Below are 20,299 nucleotides of genomic sequence, written 5' to 3' on the forward strand. Positions count from 1 at the left end.
CATCAAATATTTTGGAGAACTTGTTGAAAGGGTACATGGAAAAGAATGACGTTTTGATCCAAAGCCAAGCAACAACACTGAAAAATTTGGAAAACCAAAATGGTCAATTAGCTACAGAGCTTCGTAATAGACCGCAAGAAACCTTGCCGAGCAATACTGAAAATCCAAGAAATTTGGGTAAATAACATATCAAGGTAGTGGCATTGCTAAGTGGAAAGACTCTAGAACCTCGATTGATTGATGTTGATGATGAGCATGTTGAAAAGGAGGAAAGTCAACCAGCTATTGAAGTTCCTACACCAAAGGAATCAGAATCTGCAAAGTCTGACAAGGTAAACCCTAACCTAGTGAATTCATATATTTTAACATCTTCTTTGGATACAGATTTACCTACTCAGAAAATTTGTCTGGTTCAACCGAAAGTTCCATCACCTCCATATCCGCAAAGATTGCAGCAACACAAGCAGATAGAGGAGCTGCAATTCAAGAAGTTTTTGGATGTTCTGAAGCAGTTATACATCAATATTCCGTTGGTGAAGGCTTTAGAAAAAATGTCAAATTATGTGAAGTTTATGAAAGATAAACTGTCCAAGAAAAAATGACTGAGTGAGTATGAGACTGTTGCTTTGACAAAGGAGTGCAGTGCGTTCCTGCAGAACAAACTGCCACCGAAATTGAAAGACCCAGGAAGCTTTACTATACCCTGCAACATTGGTGAATCTTACTGTGGTAAAGCTTTGTGTGACTTAGGAGCAAGTATCAACTTAATGCCTAAGTCTATTTTCAAGATGTTAGGGATAGGTGAAGTAAGACCTACAACTATGACGCTTCAGCTAGCGGATTGATCTTTAGCATATCCTGAAGGAAAGATCGAGGCTGTTTTGGTAAGAAATGATAAATTTAATTTTTCTACTGATTTCATTTTTTTAGATTTTGAAGCAGATAAGGAAGTACCCATTATCCTTGGAAGACCTGTCCTAGCACGGGAAGAACGTTAATTGATGTGTAGAAAAGTGAACTCACCATGCGAGTTCAAGATGATCAGGTAACCTTTAACATTCTTAAAGCACTGAAATTTCCCGATCTGGTAGAGGAGTGTTCAGTTATGGAAAAGATAGAAACCTTGGTTTCTTTGGAAAGCAATTCTGAAGAAGATCTATTGGAGAAAGCTTTAGATCTTGACCCTTTGGAGGATGAAGAAGGTGAAGAAAACATGGCTTTGATGAAAGCCAATCTAAGAAATTATATTCAATCCACACGGTTTGAACCGTTAGAGTTGGAAGTCAGAGAATTTGTGCAACCCAAGTTGTCAATCGAAGAACCACCTAAACTCGAGCTAAAGGTACTTCTTTCCCATTTGAAATACGTGTATTTAGGTGATTGTTCTACTTTGCTTGTGATTATTTCAGCGGAACTAACAAAAGATCAAGAGGGGCGATTAATTGTTGTTTTAAAGAAATTTAAGAAAGTAATTGGTTGGAGCATAGCTAATATTCGAGGTATATGCCCTTCATTTTGCATGCATAAAATCATTTTAGAAGAAGGTGAAAGAGCTCGAATTGATGGGCAAAGGAGGCTCAATCCTATTATGAAAGAAGTTGTGAGAAAGAAAGTGATTAAATGGTTAGATGCAGGAATCATCTATCCTATTTCAAATAGTTTGTGGGTAAGTTCGGTGTAGTATGTGCCGAAGAAAGGTGGAATCACGATTGTTGAAAATGTGTGTAACGAGTTAATTCCAACAAGAACTATTATCGGTTGGAGAATCTGTATTGATTACAGAAAGCTGAACAAAGCCACTCGAAAGGATCATTTTTCGTTGCCTTTTATGGATCAGATGTTAAATCGACTGGCAGGTAATGAATTCTATTAATTTTTAGATGGCTATTCGGGATATAACCAAATAGTTGTAGCCCCAGAGGACCAACATAAAACAACCTTTACTTGTTCGTATGGTATGTTTGCTTTTAGGCGAATGCCTTTTGGTTTATGCAATACACCTGCAACTTTTCAACGATGCATGATGGCAATATTTACTGATATGATCAAAAATTTCGTCGAGGTTTTCATGGATGAGTTTTCTATTTTTGGTAACACTTATTATATCTGTTTGAGTAATTTGGCTAAGGTATTGAAGAGATGCGAAGAGACAAATCTTGTCCTTAATTGGGAAAAATGCCATTTTATGGTCAATAAAGGAATTGTCTTAGGTCACAAGATCTCAAAGAAAGGAATTGAAGTTTACAAAGCAAAGGTGGACGTAATTGAAAGATTACCAGCCCCAATTAATGTGAAAGGAGTCAGAAGTTTCTTAGGCCATGCCGATTTTTACCGAAGTTTTATCAAGGATTTCTAAAAAATTTCTAAGCCGCTGTGTTTGTTGTTAGAGAAAGATACAATGTTCAATTTCAACAAAGCATGTTTGGAAGCTTTTGAAGATCTAAAGAATCGATTAATTACAGCCCCAATAATTGTTACACCTGATTGGAACTCACCTTTTGAGTTGATGTACGATGTAAGTGATTATGTTGTTGGAGTTGTGATGGGTCAAAGAAGAAATAAAGTATTCCACCCCATTTACTATGCAAGTAAAACCTTGACGGGAGCCCAACTCAATTATACGGTAACTGAGAAGAAACTATTTGCTATAGTTTTTTCTTTTGACAAATTCCGTTCATATCTTATAGGTACCAAAGTTACAATATTTACTGACCATGTGGCCATTAAATACTTGCTCACGAAGAAAGATGCAAAACCAATGCTAATTCGTTGGATACTTTTACTCCAAGAAATTGACCTTGAGATCCAAGACAGAAAAGGTGTCAAAAATCAAGTAGCTGATCATCTATTGAGGTTGGAGCAAGATAAGGTAACCCAGTCTGGTACCTATCAACAAAAATTTCCTAGATGAGCACTTATTTGAGGTAAGTCAAATTCATGAAATACCCTGGTTTCAAATTCATGAAATACCTTGGTTTGTTGATTTTGCCAATTATCTTGCATGTGGAATAATTCCTCGAGAAATGACATACCAACAAAGGAAGAAATTTATTCATAATAGTCGGTATTATTTTTGGGAGGATCCATTTTTGTTTAAACAGTGTGCAGATAATATAATCCGAAAGTGTGTAGCTGAAAGTGAGATTGCTGAGATTTTATATCATTGTCATTCATCTCCAAGTGGGGGACACTTTAGTGGTTCACGTACTGCAACAAAGATTTTGCAAGTAGGTTTCTTTTGGCCTACAATATTTAAAGATGCTTACGATTATGTGAAGAACTGTGATAAGTACCAAAGAACCAGAAATATATCAATGATGAATGAGATGCCCTTGACAAACATTTTGGAGATTGAATTGTTCGATGTATGGGGCATTGACTTCTTAGGCCCATTTCCTTCTTCATATGGGAACAAATACATCTTAGCTGCTGTGGACTATGTATCCAAGTGGGTTGAAGCTGAAGCATACCCTACAAATGATGCTAAGGTAGTCATGTGATTCCTACATAAGTATGTGTTTACACGATTTGGGATACCAAGAGCTATTATTAGTGATGAAGGTTCTCACTTTGTGAACAAATGGCTTAAGTGGTTGCTTGAAAAATATGATGTGAAGCACAAGATTGCTACTGCCTATCACCCCCAGTCTAATGGACAAGTTGAAAGAGTGAACCGTGAAATCAAAGGTATCCTTGAAAAGGTAGTACGCCCTAATAGAAAAGATTGGTCTCGAAGGCTCGATAATGCATTATGGGCTTATCGAACAACATTTAAGACTCCATTAGGAATGAATCCTTATCGGTTAGTTTTTGGAAAGGCATGTCATTTGCCATTAGAATTGAAGAATAAAGCTCACTGGGGTTTGAAGCAGTTAAATTTTGATATTAAGCAAGCAGGTGAGAAAAGAATGTTAAAACTTGATGAGTTGGAAGAGTTGAGGTGTTTTCCTATGAGAATGCCAAAATGTGTAAAGAAAGGTCAAAGAGATGGCATGATAGTCATATACAACCTCATGAGTTTAAAGAAGGTCAGAAGGTGTTGTTGTTTAATTCAAGGTTGAAGTTATTTCCTGGGAAGTTGAAATCTCGATGGAAAGGACGTTATACCATCCACCGAGTTTATCCTTATGGAGCTATTGAATTGTATGACAATTACGGAGGTATGTTTAAAGTTAATGGTCAACGTCTCAAACACTACTAGGATGGTGAAGTTGAGCGAGTTGAATCTTTGTTCAAATTAATAGACCTTCGATTTTTCATAAACTTGTCTTGTGAATAAATAATTATAATTTATTTTCTTAAATTAAGTACATTTAATTAATTCTTTCTAAGGAGATTAGAACTTAAGCGGGACCGCTGTGACCCCTCCAACCTTTCCTAGGAATTAATTTAATGTAATTTGTTAAGAAGAAATCTTCTAATTAGGTTTTAAAATTTTTTTATGTTTAATTTATTTTGTTTAATTTTAAATTTTATTATTAATAAAGGGGGTTAAGTTTGACCCAAGTACTAATCAGTTTTCTTTCAAGATACAGTCTAAGTCTAAAGCCCAAGTTAGCAAAAAGGAGGGAAAAATTTAACCCTTTCCGTCACAGTCTAAGATACAGTCTAGCCCTTTTCTTTTCTTTGGTCGAAACTACCTAGTGCCACCACAAGAGAATTGTTGAAGCATCGACGTCACTACCGCACGCAGTCGTTATCACCGTTGCATACCACCATTGTTGCCATACGTTGCCAAAAGGAAGATACTGATGATGCAAGCGGAGATGGAACTAAACAAGACAAGGGGAATGAGTCAGAAAAATAAAAGGGGGGATTCTTGTCTTCTTATTTATTTAATTATTTTTTAAGTCTTTAGGAATTTATTTCTTTAGTAATTAGGATTTAATCTTTGCAAAATAAAACATAGCAAGCATGAATAAATACTTCTTTAGAAAAAAAAAGACTAAGTGATGTGGCAATAAGAATGAACATGTCTAGGATTGGGTTAATAGGAAAGAATTGGTATTTAAGCAATCTTAATGACTCACCTCTCTTTCTTTACAACCTTACTTGGTGTTCAGTTTTCATTCATTACTTTGTTCTTGCAATGAGGACATTGCTTCTTTTTAAAACGGGTAAGACAAATAAATTGCTCAAATTTTAAAATTTTCAAGTATGTTTCAATCATTTCTTTCATAAGTATGTTTTAATAAATGAATGTTTAGAGAAATTCTTTTTAATAAGATAGCTTGTATGCAAGTATGAATGATGATTTTATCTGAGTGATTGTATGTTATCGTGAAGAATGGAATGTTTTTATGATCTTAGTCTTAGGTAATGTTTTCCATGAAAACTTAGTTTCTCTTGAGATCAGACATGCATAAAGGTTTATATCTTTAGAATTGACTTAGTAACTTTTTTGAGGCAAATCATAGGGGACATAAAAATTTAAAATGATATAGGCACCATTTTTCTTTGGACGACTTGAGCCTTTTGAAGCCCACCTTAGGATATTAGACCCTTGAAACTATAATTTTGAACTTTAAGGCCTGTTTTTGAAATGAACCTACATTATAAGCCGGTTACCATCATTTTAAAATTATCCTAATTTTGTGCACCTATCTTAACATAAGTGTCTTGGGAATCAACATTTGAGGAAATTTTCATAAAGATGTATGTGCTCATGCTTAAAAAAAATAAAAAAATCACAAAGACAAAGAAAGAGCGAATAAAAGTTCTCCTAGTCTTCTAAATGGAAAAATATATGAGCTTGAGTTCAAAATAAGTTTGGGGGTGTTCCAAAGGTTCACTTGAAGAAAAATGTTGAATTTCGAGAAATCCAGGACAAGTTAAATGTTAAGATTTTTGAAACCGAAATATCCCATCTCTTAAAAACCCTACCTTTAAACCAAGCCCCATGTCACCTACATTAGTGGAGTGGAATTATTAAGTTCAACATATGAAGATCATAAATAAGCCTTATGATTGTTTGCTTGACTGATGAGAAATTGTGTTGAATGAAAAATATTATTTATGGCTGTGACATACATGCAAACTATGATTCATGTTGGCATATCTTGAAAATTAGAATAAAATTTTCAAAATGTTTGTATATGAGTTACTTGTTAATAAAGAAGATCTATGAGCATGAATTTGTTGATGCATGATTATGAGACAAAGATTGATGCTACTTACACTCTTAGCAAAATTTGCCTTAGCAAGACCTTGTGCTGTGCATGAACATTACTCGGGACGAGCAATGATTTAAGTTTGGGGGTGTGTAAACAGAAAAATATATAGAATTTTTCCTATATAATTCATCACAGTTTTACTTAAAATTGTTATTAAAACCAAGTAATTATTTGATAAATTAATGAAATATGTGAAAATATGAAATTAGGACATAGAAATTATTAAAATGTGATTTTATGTTTTATTATATAGTTTTCATGCATAAAATGACTTATTTTATATTAATTTAAGCATATTATATTTTTACGCTATGAAGTGGGCCATGCATGATTAAATTAAATAATAAAATATAATTTTATATTTTAATAATTCATTTTAAATATTTCATTCATAAAATTGGGTTTAATTAATTAAGTAAATTGATTAATTAAAGTGGTTAAATTAATTCATTTGGTCCTCTAAACTATCTGCTATTTTTGACAGGTCTGAGAGTTTTATTCTAATTGCAAAACTGCCCAAAGTGGGGACCAAGTCAACCCAATTTTTAGCTGCACATGGCTGATTATAAACCAATTTTTGGTTTAATTACATAAGGCCATTGAAGAGTTAAAGAAATCAGAGATTTACCTGAAGATTTGCTAGAGACCGAGTCTTAGTCCTAAGTTGTTGTTGCATTCAAATTGACAAAAAATCAATAAAAATCAGCCACAGTTCCTCAATTCATGGCCGTCCACTCTTGGAGGAGGTTTCAAAGGATGGACACTCCTAATTTTAGCAAACTAGCTCCCCTGCCTCATCTATAAATAAGAGCTCATTTCTCACTTTTTCAATCATCTCTCATCCCTCTCATCTCTCATCATCTCTCTCAACTCTCTTAGCTCTCACGCCTATCATCATCCTTGCATAAGGATTTTAGCAAATTAGCCTCTTAAGGAGCCCTTGGTCGACCACCTTGGAGAACCATCAGAAAATGAGCAACGCAAAGAAGCGAAGAAGCCTCGTTAGTTAGAGTCTTGGGTGACAACCACTCTGAATTGAGTTTAATCTTTCTTTTCTTCAATTTAATTTAAAGATGTTTGCTATGAGTTCTATGTTCTTTTTTACAACAATGATAGCTTAAATTTTATTTAAGCTAGGATGATTATTTTGATTAAACAATATTTATGTGATTCATGTTTATAATGTTTGTGCCTCAATCGATCATGTTTTCAATTAAAATAAAGTCTGTATTCCATTCATACGTGATTGAAATGTACCTGAATTAGCTGAGCGATCCTAACCAGACGACGGCTAATGGACACATAATTGAAATGTGCATGCTCAATTTAGATCCTAACCCGATTAAATTGTAGGTTTCATAACAACCCTGACCAGGCTCTGTTATCTGCATAGTTTTTAGATTTCTGTGATTTAATTGTTTCACACCTAACACGTCCCTGTTACCTCACATGAATGTTAAGAAACCCTTAGTAAATAAGGATCAATAAAATGCGTATTTACTAAGTAAAGGGTTCCTAAAGGACCTAATTTGGTTTCTAAAACTCATGAAAGATCGAGTTTAGAGTTTAATTATCAAAATTTCATTTCAATTATAAATCATAAGAATTTAGAGTTTAATTTAATCATCATAAATAAATAGTAAATCATTATTCATAGTATATATGCGAAAACAGAACTTAAATCGGGTTTACGAGACCTTAAAATTAGTTTGGAAACAAATAGGGACTAATTTGAAACAAAATAGAAAACCATGAAAAAAATTGAAAATTTTGAAAAATAGGGGTCACACGGCTGTGTGGTCAGGTCGTGTGATAGAGCCTAGGTCGTGTGGCCAAACTGCGAACAACTCGAAGTTAGGGGCATACGACCGTGTCTCCAAGCCGTGTAATAGCCTGATGCCATGTGGATAAACCTGCACCTAAAAATTTGTAAGACACACAACTATATGAGGAGGCCGTGTGTGGCACACGGTCATGCAACAACCCATGTCCCAGGCTGTGTGCACCTAAATTGACTTCTAAAACAAACAAATCATCACCCATTTCTTAAGTGTCAATCCAAACCAAAATCAACCATTCACATGCCTTCAAAACATATTCAAATAAGCTTAAAACATACCAAAACATTCAACCTAGGTGCCTAACCAATATGCCCTCATTGGCACCACATTTCATACACCAATCTTATTCACATCAAAGATCTCAAATGTTTACCATATACGCGTGCCAGCATATCAATACATCTATTCCATACACATTCAATTCTACCATAACTTAAGAAGCATATACCAAATGATCAAAACATTTATATTTGGACATATACAAGCCAAAACCAAAGACATATACACAAATAGGCTAGAACCAAACTTAAACAACATCATTTTGCAAATTAATATAAAAACTCCTAGTACATGTCATTTATAACCAACATCAAAATGACCAAAACTTCTATTGAAATAAAGGATGGATTGTGTGTATGTGCTTCAACTTGATTCCAACCGATCAAACTTTTCAATGATCTATAGAAAAATAAAAAATATTATAAGCAACTAATGCTTAATAAGTTCGTATAAATCATAAACATGAACTTACCGAAAGGGCACAATTCATACAATTGATGCTTAATTTCATTAATGGCTCATAAATGCATTCAAATCCTATACACATTAAGATGCGATTTCCCAGACTTGGAATGTTCGAAAAATGGCTTGAATGGGAAGGATCGTTTTGAATGGTTCAAACAAGGGTGAAAACTTGACCCATAGAAATCTTAGCTACAGAACCTTAAGTATATTAAAGCTAAGACTTGTTTAACACTTAAGCTATTAGAACCTCGGTATAGTTGAAGTTGCCTATTTTGGGATGGGGAACAGAGTGATAAGACAAAGGTGAATGCCATAAACCTTACGGTTTTATAAGTTCAGAAGTTTAATTAAGATCAAAGATAGAAAAATCTCACAAATAATTTTATATTCAAAAGATGATTACCTTACAATTGATAAGTTTCAAACTATTTATAAAATCTTAGAAAGCTAATAGCCACATTCAGCCATTAATGATGGTCACACATAGAATTAAAATTCATTCATACATAATGTTGATTCATTGAACACATGAAGGTCACATTCCTCCCCCTTTGGATGTTCATGGACATTCATCCCCTTGTGATTGCATGTATTAAATGTTCATGCATGTCTTTAGATGTGCATAGGCAATTCGTCCCCCCTTTGAAGTGCATGAATGAGAAGATTCATTCCTTTGAGAAGATTCATGTATGAGCATAATTAATGCTACCGTTTTAATGTAGAACTTCTCCCCTTGTCGTGCATGCATGTATAGAAGAAATGTATGCTTCATTAATCTTGCAATTAAGGCCTTTTCATGTGCATGAATGTTGACTAAAGAGTCAAATTGATTCCCCAAACTGGTGCATGCATAGTTGAGGTTCATTATGTGCATTTATGGAGCTTCACCTCCCTTGGACGTGCATGCATGTGAGCTATGCATCAATGCACTAGAATAGTCATATTAAGATCCCCTCCTTACCACCATCCATGTATGTGAAGGATTCCTTTGAATTTGGCCATTCATCAAATGCATGTATCCATGTATCTTGTCTACCCATACGAACGGTCACATGAACCAAAATTAATGGCATGTATTTTGAAGTTCCATGAACATAATTGTGCATGCATTCAACTTTAATGTAGATGCAAGAAGAGTCTTGAAATGGCCAGTCGAATAGTCCTTCTGGCACACATATAAATAGATGTTAGATCATTTCAAACAATCACACATGAATCAACACAAAGACTCTATTTAACATGACACTATAACAACATGACAAACTAGATTAAAACTAGACTTTCAACATGACTACATGACATACTTAACTAAGAAAATAATTAAACATAACCAATTGCAAGAAACTTAAACACTTGAATGACATAACTTTTCACATGATGAAAACATAAGATAAAACTAAATTTGTGAATTAAAATGCAATGTAAACTAAGACACATTAAAGACACGAAAATCTAAAACACGTTTTAAAGCACAATTAAAATTATAAAATAACAAGGACACAAATTAATTATCATGACAAGAATTGAAAAAACATAAATTTAAAAAAGCTGTGGAAATAAAACATGTTAAAAAGTATAAATCGGCTTCAAAACTTCCATATGCAAGGTATTGCATGGACTTGAACATTTTCATCTTACATTTGGGCCCTACAAGCTTGGCCCAATCTCGAGACATTCAAGTCAAATCACATGATGTGACCGGAATCACATCACATCATATCATAAGTCCCACAAGTTAGTAAGCTCAACAATGGAACATATACAAGTAAACACATTAGATATACCATTCATTCAACAATTATTCATTTAACAATTCACATTCCCATTTTAAGTGTTCATTTAAAATGTCCATTTTTACATATCTATCCATGTAAACATTTCATATAGCACTCCATATAATTATTTCCATATAATCGATTCATATAGCCATTTCATATAACCATTTCATATGGTCATTTAAAAGTCTTAACCTTAACACAACATGATTCAACAATTCCCAATAAGTAACCATTTAAACATATGCATGCCCAGAGTTCATAATTTGTTTACTTTAAAGAAACAGTTCCTTATCAAATAAAATTTATTCTTCCAATGGATCTTTGTAAAAGTATTCAATAAATAAGTCTAAAAATAGATAATGCTCGTATGCGCTAATCAAATACAGAGTAAGTGTGTCAGGTTACCTGTCCAGGCTAAACTAATGACAACACAAAAAAATAGCCTAGTCAGGGCTATATATGCATGTAAGGTTACCAGTCTAGGCTAAATATTTAAAACAAAAACGAATTACCAGTCCAGGTTAAATATCAGTCACATGTATATCCGAGTTCGCAACACATGCAGGAGTTCGGTCCAGAGCAGAAATTCAGTCAGAAATCTCATGTATGAAACTTTTACTCGATGCATCGAAATCATTTCAAAAATTCAGTATATTTTACATAGACCAGTTTCATTTCAGTAGTTTCAAAAATATATAAATACCATTAACAATATTTAATAATGAAATATAAAAAAAATAATCAGATGAACTTACTTAAATCGATTTTGCAGCAAAAACGACTTTAACGTCTAATCGACAAATTTTCCTTTCTCACGTTTATCAATTGACTGATTTGGTTCTTGATCTAAATATAATATTTTCATTCAATTAACCAATTAAAATACTTTAAAACACTTAAGTTCATGTAATTTAACCTTTATCAATATTTTACACTTTTACCCTAAACCTTCACCTTTTATTCAATTTTATAACATCCCGTTTTTAGCGGTGTTAAAAACAGTGGTTTTGAGACGACGACTCTGACAAGTGAGTTAATATTTTATTATTAATTTAATGTTTATATGGTTAATTTAAGGTAGTATTAAATTTTTTGTTAAGAAATTTTTAAGTTTAAATGGTTAATTAGGTAAAAAGGACTAAATTGAAAAATGTGAAAAAGTTGAATTCTATTAGTTAAGATGGCTAAATGGCTATGGAAAGGTAAGTTAACGAACTTAGACGGTAATTATACCCTGTTATATGATAGTGGATGTTTATGGGTAGGTTTTAATGTAATTTTAATAGGCCTTAAATGTTAACTTTGTAATTTGATAATCAAATTAAAATGCTAAACAAAGAAAAAGGAAAAATGTTGTCATCTTTCTTATTTTTCCTATCTCAAACCAAAAATGGTCATTGAAGGAGGGAAGTAAGCTTCGGTTTTGCATTTTCTTCATGCATGGTATGTATTTGGGCCCCATTTTTATTGATTTTTATGTTTTTGAGCTCGTTTTATTTAATCTACTTAGCCCGGGGATTAATTTGCAAAATTTTTGAAGGTAGATGGACTTACTATGAATGAAATTGTTGTGTTTGTGAAGTTGGTTGATAGAATATTAAGGTTCACCATTGAATAAGCTTATTTTGCTGGTGATTTTTAGTGAATTTAGGGTTTAGGAATATATTTATCAAAATAGTAAAATTTCATGGTAACATGATGAAATGATGATTTAATTGGGCTAGTATGGGTCTTTAAGAAATTCGGCTAGCATGTATGGAGGGTAAAAATAGTAGTTTTACAAGTTTCGAGCTTCAAGACCAAATTTTGAAAAAGTTAAAATAAGAGGGGTAAATTTGTAATTTTATGATAATGTGAATTATGGATTGAACTGAATGCTTGATGTTAATTGAAGTACTTAATTGAATGTAATTATTTGTTTAGATCATGATAAACTAAAACCGGGCTTAAATCGAGGAAAAGCTAAAGCTTTGGACTAGACTTCAACTCGATTATTGGAACCATAGTTGTCGAGGTAAGTTCGTATGAATTATACTCTTATTAATGATAATTTAATTGGTTATTTGTTATATTATGTTAGTATAAACTGACTTGGTTATATGAGTATATCGATGCTTTGATTAAATGATGGATAAATGATCCCGTTTGAACCTTAAGAATTCTTAGGATACGAATGACATGTCATTACGAATTTCATTTTTTGGGTACTGGTCTTGAATGTCCTACCGATGGCTAAGGCCCTACATTTTTTACGGATTCTCCACAGCTCATGTGAGCAGCATCGTGTAGCAAACATTTCGACCCACGGCTCATGTGAGCAAGCCTATTTCATAGCTCGTGTGAGCATTATTGAAAAGGAAAGATTATGGTTATATGGAAAGGCACATTATGTGTGAGCATTCTCAAGTATCTGATGTAATTCTAGATAGTTCAACAGGTAAGTAAAGGTTTATAGCAAGGTATGTATACAATTGGATAATTATTCATAATCTTATGAAAAGTAAACTTGATGAACGCAAATGAGTTGAATAGAATTAAATGATTAAGTGAAGGATGTCACGTTCATGAAGATTCATTTGTGAAATGGTTGATTTCTTTTATGTAATATACATGAACTTACTAATTTGTGAATGTGTTGATGTTTATAGGATTGCATTAAACATATGAGTATGGTAATGATGCTCTGCGTATTTCATAAAATGAGTTTAAGAAGGGTAAGTTATGTTTTAGTTTATATGGGCTTACTAAGCGCTAGTTGCTTACCTAGTTATTTTCCTTTGTTTCGTAGATTATCAAATGCTCGATTAGTTGGAAGCTTGTTGGAGATCTATCACACTATCCAACAATCACTTCGGTAGTTTTTATGTTATTTTGGCCAAGGTTATAAATGACATGTATAGGACTTTTGTGTAATGGTAATTGTTGAATATGCTAGTGATAATCTTGGTATGAATATGTACTTTGAATGTTAAACTTATTGCTTCGGCAATTTTAAAACTTCTGGTTACCTTTAGGTACTTATAACATATGGTCTTTTTGGTATATTTAGTGTGAAAAGTAAAACGGTTTATAATTTAAGTCACTAGGTAACTGAATTGAGTATGTTTTGTGCTTGGGATGTGACATTATGGTCTTGTATTGATTGAAGTTGTTTTGGTTAAAATGTGGTGCCTTTGAATGACATACTGGCTAGTTGAAATAGGTTCTTTATATTGGTATGTTTATATGTGTTATTGAATGTATGTTCAATTGGAGTTGATGATTAGGCAAAATTTGGCCTTGAAATGCTTGTTTTTAGGGTTAAACTATAGAACATAGCCTAGGACACGGGCTGCCACACGGCCGTGTGACATACACGGCCTGGCAACACGGTCGTGTGTAAATTATTATTTCAAGTCAGTGTGTTACACGGCACGACTGTGTGTCGCAAGTCAGAGAGTTACACAGCCTAGGGCACGGCCTACGAGACAGCCGTGTGACCTAACTCAATGAGTTACAAGGTTTAAGACATGGGCTGGGAGACGACTGTGTGTCCCCTTGTTCGAGTACCACACGGTTTGGGCTATGTCACGGCCGTGTGACCCCTACTTTTCACAATTTTCAAAGTTTTCCCAAATTTTCTAAATTGTTTCAAATTAGTCTTGAATTGTTTCTAAACAATTTTTAGGGCTTCAAAGGCCTGATTTAAGGCCTGAATGTATATTTTTGTTAGATTGATAATCAGTTATAAATAATTAATGTTAAATGATTGTATTATTTTGATTTGTACAGTAATGCTCTGTAACCTAATATGACGATAGAGATGGGTTAGAGGTGTTACATTTAGTGGTATCAGAGTCAGATTTAGTCAGTTCTCAGACTGAACGTAGCTAGTAAAGAGTATAGAATACATGTTATTTATATAACCAGTGATATTGTGATATCTCCTGACATAAATTGAACCATGTTTTGTACATAGATAAAAGATGTCATCCAACTGAGCCGATTTCGATGAGGTTGAAAGTAATGTACAAGCCTCTGTTCAATGAGCTGTTGTAATACCCCTAGCCCGTATCTGTCGCCGGATTTGGGCTACGGAGTACTACCATAGCATAACATCAAATACTAAAAATTTTATTATCATAAACAAGTCAAATCGTAAATCATAACAACATCAACCAAAATCATACATATGGTCCCTTTTACAACCCTCGAGGCCCTAAAAAGACATTGGAAATGAATCAGGACTAAATCAGAAACATAAGAAAATTTTCAGAAAAAGGCAAAAATTTTCAAACTGTAGGGGTCACATGGCCGTGTGATTCACACGGCCAGGAGACACGCCCGTGTCTTAGGCCGTGTGGGTATTTGAATTAGGCCGTGTGGGTATTTGAAATAGGGACACACGGTCATGTCTCAGCCCATGTTTGTACCCATGTAACTCACTGACTTGGGTTACACAACCAAGTCATACGCCCGTGTGCCAGACCGTGTACCCTTCAAAATAACCCCACACGCTCGTGTGCCAGGTCATGTGCTAGGCCGTGTAATAGCTTGTCTTGCAACCCTTTTGAAAGCTACAGGGGACACATAGTCGTGTCGCCTGGCCATGTGTCACACACGGCTGAGACACACGCCCGTGTCTCTACCCGTGTGGATGAAAAGTAGGTCATTTCCAAGTCATTTTTCTCACCTAATCTCACACCTCATGCACAAGGCAATTGTACCATTTATCAAGCATTCAAAGCACACTTTACATATGCATATTCAAGCTTACAGAACATAGAAACTATCCGTTAAACCAATATGCGAAAAAAAGTGGCGCCTTAATTTCAACAATCAAACGTACCTAAACACCTAACCATTCCATTCATCAATTAAACTACCAGTTGAACAATTTAAATGCCACATTTATCCATATGTTCATATACCAAAATGCATGCATAACCAATACAAAATGACCATTTTCACAACTAACATGTATCATGCCAATTTGACCAAAAGTTTATCACTTTCAAACTACCAAATCAACCCATTAGCAACATCATGGATTATTTTTATTGACACCATTCAACAGTTCATAACATATCATTACCATATCATTTCCTTACCATCATTTTATCCAACACAACATCAACATAATAACCTCATAAAATACAATATAATTACATTATCATACCAACTAGTTCATCAACCAAATCTACATATATACAAGCCACACATAATGGCCAATTTCATCAAACAGGACACCTATACATGTCATTATAATCATGACTCAAAATCATCAAAATCTACCGATTTAGCCGATGGATAGTGTGATTGATCTCCGACAAGCTTCCAACCCGAACGAGCTTCCGGTTATCTAGAAACACAAAAACATAACACGAAGTAAGCATGTAATGCTTGGTAAGTTTGTAATTAAAAAAAAAGCTTACCCTTTCAGTATATATAAGCATAAAAACAATTTGATATAATCTAACATAACTTGTCATTAGCCTAAGCAACAACAACCTTTCAAGTTAGATAACCACATAGCTTAGCAAATCATCTCAAAACATCATAGCTTTTATGCACACTACTTATAAACATTCATACTTTTTTTGCATAGGCTAAGTATATTTAAAACATCATCAACTCATACCTTTTCATATTTTCATAGCATCACTTATCGAAGCATTTGTCAAACTTTCCCTTTTTCATACTCGTTGTAGCACTAGAACAATATCGGACACTCGAGAATCTCACACACTATGTACTAATGTCACGGGCCAAAGTGCAAAGCCCGTGACCATGGCACAAGAAGTGCCCCATGGAGGTCTATCGATTAGATGGGGAACATTTAGCCCACGAGAACTGCCCAATTCAGAGAACTATTGAAGAAGCCTGTCAGATTGAAGCCTAGTTGGCCCGATGATGAAGACATGGCAACTTAGGCTAATTTTAGTAACTAATCTTATAAGATAGAGAGAATCATATCTTGTAAAGATTAGATTAGATTTGATATGACAAATCTTGTAAATCCCTAAAATCAAGAGATATGATGAATCTCGTCCATCGATGTAAATGTATCTTGACCGTCAGTTTTGGGGGAGCTCAACTATAAAAAGAGAGCCTCCCCCTCATTTGTACTCATCCATTGTAAGTTGAAATCTTAAAGATTAATAGAATGCTTTGAGCATTTACTCAAACACTTTGTGTGCATTCTTTCTTTGGCTTTTCTGTTGTTCACTTGTAGCTTCTTTTGGCACAACCGCTTTCGCTATACAAATTGGTGCCTTGGAGGAGTTCTGAAAAGAATCCTCACTTTTGTGCGTAAAGGCTGACTTAGGCAAGTTTGGACGAACGGATCGCCTAAGGCTGCATGGATTGCGAGACGAAAGGTCTAGCCCCGTGACAAGTGGTATCCGAGCCAAGTTTTGAACCAAGTGATATTCGAGTTGGTTCGAAGGCACCGTTGGGATGTCGAAAGAAGTCGTTGGTCAGAGTGAGCCAATGGAGACCCGTGGGAGGGCCAGAAAAGGAAGTCACTCAAGGGACATGCTGACAGCTTTGGAAAATCGAGTGGTTAATCTTGAGGAATCCGTAGGGAACATGAAAGAGACACTTGAATTGGTCGAGGGATGCACGAATAGGTTGGACTCAATGGAAGAGGAACTCAGAGATTTTGTGCTGGATTCTCTCGATGCCAATGGGGAAAAGATGAAGGAATTACTCGAGTCCACTACGGAAAAGCTACCAGAGAGGGATGAGAATCGCAAGGATATGGTGTTAGCCATGAAGAAAGAAATAGAGGGGCTCAAAGGGGAGCTCACGATTTACAAAGCCATTTTGAGTAATGGGATGTTGTCTTCAAGGCCGAAGCAATAAGCAATGGATGTTTCGAAACTGGAGAAGTTTAAGGGTGCATGATCCGTAAGGGATGTAGACAACTTCTTGTGGGAAATGGAGCAATACTTCCGAGCGATGGGCATCGAGGATGATGCCATTAAGGTAAACACTGCTTCAATCTATTTTACTGATGTAGCTCTCTTATGGTGGCGTCGTAGGTCCACAGATGAGAAACGTGGTGGGAACGCAATTAGGACTTGGGAGGAGTTCCAAAGAGAGTTGAAGAAGCAGTTTTACCCTTAGTTTTCCAGAAGGAGGCTCGAGAAAAGTTGCATCGTCTCACGCAACAAGGCACTGTTCGGGAGTATGTTCGGGCATTTAGCGAGTTGATGCTTCAAATCTCTGACTTGAGCGAGAAAGAAGCGTTCTATTGGTTCGAGGATGGGTTAAAGCCGTGGGCAAAATATGAGTTGTGAAGGCAAGGAATCACCGAACTTACTGTAGCCATGGCCGAAGCAGAGTCCTTTGTTGAGCTTGGTCCAACGAGAGACAAGCTCGAGACGTCTAAGCCCAATGGAAAGGGCAATGGTGAGAGAAACCATGAAGAAGATGAAGAAGGACATAGTGATGATGGCAACAGTACCGATAGCACAAGTGGAAATGGGAAACCACGAGATGCGAAGCGGAGATTCGACAACCTAAGGGACAAGAGGAAGAAGATAAAATGTTTCCTTTGTCAAGGACCACACATGGCGCGAAAATGTTCGAATAAAATGATGATTTTGACAATCAAAAAGAAAGAGGAGCCGAAGGAAGAGGCAAAGCCTACCGAGGGAAAGACATTGAGAGTCAATTCGATGGTGCTCATTCCTGGGAAGAGGAATGGCGGAAAAGGGTTGATGTTTGTGGACATCAACATTGCGGGTTAGAAGTGGAGTGCTCTTATTGATATGGGAGCATCGGACTTGTTCATGTCGAAAAAGGCTGCGAAGAAGCTTGGTCTGTCGATTAGGAAATCGAATAAGAAGATCAAGGTAGCAACTTCCGAGAAAGCTCCAACTATGGGAGTAGTTCGTGATGTGGAACGACAAATCAACGAATGGAAGAGCAAGGAAGATTTTGAGGTAATCCAATTGGATGATTACGATTATGTGCTTGGCTTAAACTTCCTTGACAGGATTCAGGCAACTCTACAACAATGGGCCGATCAAATCCATATTGTCACCAGTCCGTCAACAAAAACGGCTGTGCCAGTGCATCGAGATATGAAGGTTGGGACCAAGGTGTTATGGTCAATCCAATTAGTCAAAGATGTTTCGTATGGGAGAAACATTAGTTTGTCAGAACGGAATGCTACGAAAGCCCCTTTGGAAGTGTTAGTGGCGCAAGGGACCAATATGAAGCCTGCAGATTCGACTGTGGAGCCCACACCTTTGGGAAAGGTGGGTTGTGCATCAAGCTTCGAGGGAAAAGGAGTGATGCAAAAAGAGTCGAGACTAGTAAATGCTACGAGTAAGGTACATTGGAAACACTCTGATAGTGTTTTAAATCCCAACTTCTTGGCTTGGCAAGGTCGTAGGGGCCCTTTCAAAGTTCATAAGCAAGAAGGCAAAGGAACTGTGGGCGGTATGAAGCCGAGATGTGAGAATCTAGGGGAGTCCAGTGAGAACAAGTCAAAACAGGGGCAACTTAGAGCGGAGACTTCTTGCCAACGGAATGTACCAACGAGTGCAACGATTCAGGATAAGAGGCGACAGAAGCCGAGGCATATATTCCGAAGGAAGGGACAACACGATCGCAAGACAAGTCGGGAAGAAGTCGAGGCAACGAGAAAGTTTCATGGTGAATCAAGTCAGTGTCATCCAGAAGTCGCAACCAGGGCGTTGCGAGAATGGGTGGGGGAGAATGTCACGGGCCAAAGTGCAAAGCCCGTGACCATGGCACAAGAAGTGCCCCATGGAGGTCTATTGATTAGATTGGGAACATTTAGCCCACGAGAACTGGCCCGATTCAGAGAATTATTGAAGAAGCCTGTCAGATTGAAGCCTGGTGGGCCCAATGATAAAGACATGGCAACTTAGGCTAATTTTAGTAACTAATCTTAGAAGATAGAGAGAATCATATCTTGTAAAGATTAGATTAGATTTGATATGGCAAATCTTGTAAATCCCTAAAATCAAGGGATATGGTGAATCTCGTCTGTCGATGTAAATGTATCTTCACCGTCAGTTTTGGGGGAGCTCAACTATAAATAGTGAGCCTCCCCCTCATTTGTACTCATCTATTGTAATTTGAAATCTTAAAGAGTAATAGAATTCTTTGAGCATTTACTAAAACACTTTGTGTGCATTCTTTCTTTGGCTTTTCTGTTGTTCACTTGTAGCTTCCTTTGGCACAACCGCTTCCGCTATACAAATTGGTGCCTTGGAGGAGTTCTTAAAAGAATTCTCACTTTTGGACGTAAAGGCTAACTTAGGCGAGTTTGGATGAATGGATCGCCTAAGGCCGCACAGATTGCGAGACGAAAAGTCTAGCCCCATGACACTAACACTTGGTCGAAACCATTACTTTCTCATATATCATAAAATGCGCTCTCTCGAGCCATAAGTGGGGCAGCTCACACAAGCTGTTAGTTAGGACGTAGCTACACGATGCTGCTCATACAAGCTGTTAAGTAACCGCAACACATGCCGAAAACTCAACCACCGGTAGGACGTACAAGACCAGCACCCGAAACACGATAACCCCTAATGACATGTCATTTGTATCCTATATATTCCTAAGGTTCAAACGGGATCCGAAAGTCGCTGAAATTTTGTTGGATATTTTCGTATAGTCATAATATGATAATATAACTTATAAACATTTAAATCGAACATAATTTAACACTTTTTAAATGAACGAACTTACCTCAAACACAAATAGTGAAATACAATCAATTAATCCAATACTTTTT

The sequence above is a fragment of the Gossypium hirsutum genome, chromosome D06, assembly GCF_007990345.1.
Source record: "Gossypium hirsutum isolate 1008001.06 chromosome D06, Gossypium_hirsutum_v2.1, whole genome shotgun sequence".
Classification (NCBI taxonomy): Eukaryota; Viridiplantae; Streptophyta; class Magnoliopsida; order Malvales; family Malvaceae; genus Gossypium; species Gossypium hirsutum.